This window comes from Rattus norvegicus, chromosome 15 (assembly GCF_021556685.1).
Source record: "Rattus norvegicus strain SHRSP/BbbUtx chromosome 15, alternate assembly SHRSP_T2T, whole genome shotgun sequence".
NCBI classification, from domain to species: domain Eukaryota; kingdom Metazoa; phylum Chordata; class Mammalia; order Rodentia; family Muridae; genus Rattus; species Rattus norvegicus.
The window spans coordinates 76,187,059-76,193,497 of record NC_141548.1 but is presented as its reverse complement, the minus strand read 5'-3'; the positions used below and the strand labels follow the sequence as shown (position 1 = coordinate 76,193,497).

Sequence of the window (6,439 nt, the reverse complement as noted above, 5' to 3'; positions counted from 1 at the left end):
TCCATCTTGGCAAAAGCAACTTACAGATTTAATGCAATTTCTCTCAAAATTAAAAGACAATTCTCCATAGAATTTGAAAAAAATATCTTAAAATTCACACAAAACATAAAAGACCCAGGATATATAAAATTGTCCTGATCAATGAAACCACTACTGCAACTGTAGGGCTATAGTATCAAAACCAGTGAGGTGCTGTGATAAAACAATACAAAACAAAACAAAAAACAAACAAACAGAATCCTATTCATTTCAGAAGAATTGAACTTATACAAGAGAAGAGATATAAGACCATACTCCTACAACCAACAGACTTTTGCCAAGCAATCCAAAGGCATAGATAAGAAAGACCGCATCTGCAATAAATGATGCCAGTCAAACATAAAATCTACGAGTAGCTTCTAGTGTTGCTCAGACACACAGTTCTACAACAAACTCCCTCACTATGCACTTTTTCTGCAGTGCTCCCCAAGCTTCAGTTACATTTTGTTACATTGTGAAGTATTGATTGGAGGGAGGGTGAAACGGTGTATTTATATAATAATCTCAAGAATAAAATGAAAAAAGCATAATCCTAAAAAGTAAAAAACCTACATGTAGAAAATTAAGCTAGACCTTCATCTCTCAACCTACAAAAACTCAACTCCAAATTTTCAAAGGTGTTCTATGAAAGACCAGATTCCATGGGACTAAATAAAGTGGATACAGTGAATAAAGTGGAACGTGTGCTTCAACTAAGAGTCACAAGAAAGTGTTTTCTAAGCGGAGCAATGATAGAACAGGCATTAAGACCAAAAATTGACAAAAGTGACTATACGAAACCAAACGTTTCTATTATAATAATGGACGCCATGATTTGCTAACAGCAGTGGTCCACAGAACGGGAAAGCACATTTTTCAGCTATAAATCCCACAGAAGATTGGTACATAGAATGTACAAAACATAGCTCCTCACTGCAAGCCATAGCTGGGACTGTTCTGCCGTCACCTCCAAGAACACGGCTGTACCTCCCATGCACGCTGATCATGGCAAGTCCACCAGGGACGTCTTCACCAAGGGCTATGGCTTTGGCTTAATAAAACTTAACTGGAAAACGAGGTCCGAGAATGGATTGGAATTTACCAGCTCAGGCTCTGCCAATACGGAGACCACCAAAGTCTTGAATGACAGGCAGTCTAAAAACCAAGTACTGATGGACTCAGATCACCGTAGAAGACCACCTTTCTCATGGATGGAAGCTGACCTTTGATTCATCTTTCTCGCCTAACATGGGGACTTGGGGGGGTGCTAAAATCAAGAAAGGGTACAAGAGGGAGCATATCAACCTGAGCTGTGATGTGGACTTTGACAACGCTAGGGCTTCAATCCGGGGCGCTCTGCTGCTTGGCTACAAGAGCTGGCTGGCTGACTACCAGATGAATTTTGAAACCTTGAAGGCCTTAGTGAGTCCCAGAGCAACTTCGCAGTTGTCTACAAGATGGACAAATTCCAGCTTTATACTAATGTGAATGACCATACAGAATTTCAAGACTCCGTTTACCATAGGTGAACAAGAAGTTGGAGACTGCTTTCAATCTCTCCAGGACTGCAGGAAACAGTGACACTGGCTTTAGCAACCAAGCATCAGGTTTGCCTGCTTTTCAGCCAAAAAGAGCAACTCTAGCCTGATTGGCTTAGAGTACACTCAGACCCTAAAACCAAATATCAAACTGACGCTGTCAGCCCTGCTGGATGGCAAGAACAGCCATAAGCTTGGTTTAGAACTGGGATTTCAAGCATAAATGAATATTGTACAACCGTTAATTTTAATCTATTTTGTAGCATTTAGTTTTCCTTTTAATGTATGACGGGGATGCGAGAGTTGATAAATATCAAGTTAGACCTCCAGACTAAGGATGACAGGGCTTTAAGGTGTTTGCCATTTTGGAGGTACAGCAGAAACCCCATTCCAGAAAGGGTCTTTTTTAGTTGTAGGTATGGGTTGGGGAGGAGTCCCTCTAAAGATGACAAGCTGCAAAACGAAGCTGGGAACCTGCAGACCCTTTGTAAATATGAATCCAGTCCCCACATGAAATTGTGGCTTCCAGAGCATCGAACCCTGGTGTCCCAATCCTATCTGCTCAGAAGCACTTACTCGCCTATGTGAAAGGGACGATTTTAGACAAACGTAGCACCCTGTTCCCATCATCCTCTGTTTCTATCCTGGCTCCCTGTTTTACACCAAAAAGTAGTCTTTCAGTATGGTTAGCTACTTGCTTTGTACTATTTTATGGTGGAGAGGGTGGAGCCAGTCATTCAGTACTGAATTTTTCCTTGTGGTGTGTTTTTTTCCTCCTCCTCCTCCTCCTCCTCCTCCTCCTCCTCCTCCTCCTCCTCCTCCTCCTCCTCATCCTCATCATCATCATCATCATCATCATCATCATCCTCTTTATTTTGCCATTGCAGCAGAGTATGAAATATCTTCCGTGTTCTCCAACTCTGAGCTTGTCTAGTGATTGTGGTCACACCCTGAGAGTACTATGGATATCAACTGACTCCTCTTGTAGCCTCACCACTAATTTTAGCAGTTTAATGGGTATATTATAGAGTCTTCCTTTTTCTGTGGAATTAGCTCTTTCCTTCAAATGCTGTAATTAACATTACTTAAAACTTGATTAAAATACTGAGGAGGAAAAAAGACTATATAAAAGATAACTAATGTCAACTAATCAAACACTCAGCCAGAAATTGGAGCATGGAGGTACCTAGGAATATAAAAATTAATATAAGTAGCAGAGAAAAATAGGTTTTGTTGTTTTGTTTGGCTTTATTTTTTAATTGAAAATATTTTTTTTCTCTCATACCACAAGTTTCCCTTCCCTCTACTCTCCCAGCTCCCAATGTCCCATCTACTCTCCAAATAAAGTCTGGCTGTGAGTCTCTCTACCAGATCCCATTTGCTCGTGGAGGAAGCTTTTCTGGTTATTCCTGCACTGATTTATGAGTATAAATTATCATTATGGATGACTTTATTTGTTTGTTTGTGAAATATTGCCTAAGATGTTATGAAAAATGACATTTTTATGTCTATAGGTAAACTTAGGGAGCTATATTATCCAATATAATCATCTGAAGTAACTCATATCCAGAAAGAAAAAAAAACTTAATATTTTATCTTATATGTGATTGCTAGCATTTAAGCTTTATAGATGCATGTTTCATATAGGATAACCATATGTGTCAGGTAGGCCACAAGACATTAAGGGCGAAAAATATTTTCCAAGGAGAGAGAAAAAGAATGTTGTGCTATTGAGGGAAAATATAATAAATATCATTAAGTTAAACTGAGTGGGGCTGTGCTTTCGTCAGTGTTTACTGCTGTGAGGAGAAGCCATGATCACCGCAACTCATGCAAGAAAGCATGTAATCATCATGGTGGAAATCATGGAGAGTGCTGGAGAGGAAGTTGTGAGTTCTACAACCTGATCAGCAGGCAGGAAAATGAGAGGGAGATTGGGCCTGGCTTGTTCTACATTTGAAATGCCACAGCCTTCAACAAGGCCACACCTACTCCAACAAGAAAATACCTCCAAGTAATGCCATTCCCTAGTGACCAAGCATTCACATCTGTGAGCTATGGGAATCCGTTCCTACTGAACCCAACAAGGGTGGAGATAAATAATAGAGAACGAAATACAATGACAGATAATTAACACTAAAGGTTTCTTGAAAAGTCACGTGGAATACTGTAGACATTTTCTACAATAAACCCACACGTAAACCCACACATTTAATACAATTAAATATGACGAGGGAGATATTACCCCGACTAGGTAACTTACGCTACCAAATAAAATCCGTTCATACTTAAAGTATGTTTTACAAGGTAGAAATTGAGGCATACATTTAGATTAAGTTTCGCAATTGATTCTTCAACCGAATATTCTTGTTTGTATTTTGGCATTTGTGATTTTTTTTTTTTTTGTAAGCTGAAGTTGCAACAGTCTTTGCGGTCAGGGTTCACAGGTCACTGTGGCACTTAAGCTATCATGGCAAGAGCTTGGGACAACTGGTCAAATTGACTCCATACCCGGAAACAAAGGGAGATGAATGGCAGTTCTCAATTTGAAATGGGGGTACATATTCCTATTTCAGTCCAGCACATCCAGAAAATACACAAAAGACATATACATATATTTTTATCCAAGGTATCCGGTTCTACCATCTTTCAAGTTGATACTGCAAACCACCAAAGGATATTTCTGAAATATCAGTTAAGCATTCACTTAAATTTCTATGTCTATCCTATATTCAATATTACAATTTCGTGTCAATTTAAATTTGTTTAAAGTTTCTGAATCAGGTTTTTCTTGCGTACTGGAAATGTTGATTCACTTTGAAGTGTATAAATGTTAAAGACGTTTGTAAATTTCCACAAATACACAACTTACGGAAATCCTCTAGTCCCTTTGTTCATTATCAGTACAATTCCACAGATATATTTGGACAAGAGTATGTCTTTCATAATACTGACTCCATGAGTCAATGAAAATTGTATCTCCCTTTTTGTACTGAATAAATATGTGTCCACTTGCTTACTTCATGGTGTTCAAGTATTCAAATGATATTCCTATCGATTAAATTTTAAATTAGCTGACTTTGTCAAAGCATTCTGCATAATGGATGTATAGCTCATGTAGTCATTTTAAGGTATTAAAACAACTGTTGAGATTACCAGTACAGAAAATATATAAAATTGCCATCATCCCAAAGATTATAGCTTCCATTTGTCTGAGAATATCCAATGTTCCAGATTCAACAATACTTTGAATTTGATAGGTGGCACTAGTTTCCTAAGATAACTTTTAAAATTTACTTTTCTATTGCTGTGGTGATAAAAACACCATGATCATGTCAACTTGTGTAAGAAAATGTTGAATTGGACTTACAGTTCAGGAGGGTTAGGGTGTATGATGGAGAGTTAAAACGTGGTGGCCGTGACGTGAGCGTTTGCTAAGAGCTCAGATTTTTATCACAAAGTTGATAGCAGAGAGACAGACAGACAGACAAACAGACACACAGAGAGAAAAGAAAGAGGGAAAATGTGTGTGTGTGTGTGTGTGTGTGTGAGAGAGAGAGAGAGAGAGAGAGAGAGAGAGAGAGAGAGAGAGAGAGAGAGCACAAAGTAGGGATGGGTGAGGCTTTGGAAAGCTCAAAGCTGGCTTCAGGTGACACTGCACCTCACACATACCCTCACCTCCTAATTCTCCTAACTATTCTGAAACACCTTTACCAACTGGGGGCTAGTATTCAAATACATCAAACTGTGAGGGCCATTTTCATTTAAATACAAACATAATAATATCATGAGCCATTAGGCTGCAAATAACTACACTTCTCTAAAGGCATTTTCTGTTTTTATGTGCTGGTTTTTTAATGCTATTTCCCAAAATCTTATCTGTTCTATTTTTCCAGCGAAGGAGACTAAATCTCTCTCTATCCCTCTGTATCTCTCAATACTGTCGCAAGAAATTTTTGAACACCATAAGGTTGTCATCGTACTATTTTAAATTTATTACAAAACATTTTATGTGCTGATGGTACTGGAAATTTCCATTGATTCATTACTAATGTGTAATTTTATTCATTTTGTTTCTTTCAAAATTGTTATGTTCACTTCTTCATTTTTTAGCCTTTTAAGCTTTTGTGTATAAACTGCAGTTACCTATTGAAGTGAATATTTTATCTGTCAAAGAAGATGCAATATATTTTGTATCATTACACAAATCATACCTCCATAATCAATTTTGTTTTTTCTTTTTGTTTGTATTCAGTTTCATTAATCAATGGAGGGTAGAACTTAGTAACAACAAAAGCATAGTTCTACTTGGTGCACACTATAGAAATTAACCTTCAGAAATGAAAGAAATATCAATATCAAATAAGAAAAGCTGATGGTGACATTTTGTTTTCTAAACCAGTATGACTTTTGATATACTCCCCTATTCAAAAAGATAAGTAAATAGAATGATGATTCTTTTGTAATAATTTCCACCAACCTGAATAATATTTCACAAATTGCTTTCAAGTGAAATTTTTATCCATATCAGAAATAAAATGTTTACCAAAATAAAATATTTACCATAGAAAAGCATGTAAGAAGAACATAGACCTTTTCAACTTCTGTGAACTTTCTGAAACTAATATACAGTTTGATAAAGGTTGATTATGAAGAAAGCGGTCTTTTCAAGAGTGAATTATGTTTCAAGATGAAAACACATCATCGCACTTATAAAAGAAGATGAGGGCACAAAGAAATCAAATCACTGTAAAGAAAGAGAAATTACTTCTCCGGCACAGTGTAGGATCGCCTGGTTAACAACTAGGTTTCACCTAGACATTGGGCATTTGGTGGAGACTCGTGCTATTCATGTGTTAGTACAAAGTGCATGCTGACTGGCT

General features: G+C 37.4%; 1 pseudogene; it reads left to right on the top strand.

The window, feature by feature from the left end:
- The first annotated feature begins 983 nt into the window (after window positions 1–983).
- Window positions 984–1,779, top strand: Vdac1-ps13 (voltage-dependent anion channel 1, pseudogene 13; annotated as a pseudogene).
- The last annotated feature ends 4,660 nt before the right edge of the window (window positions 1,780–6,439 follow it).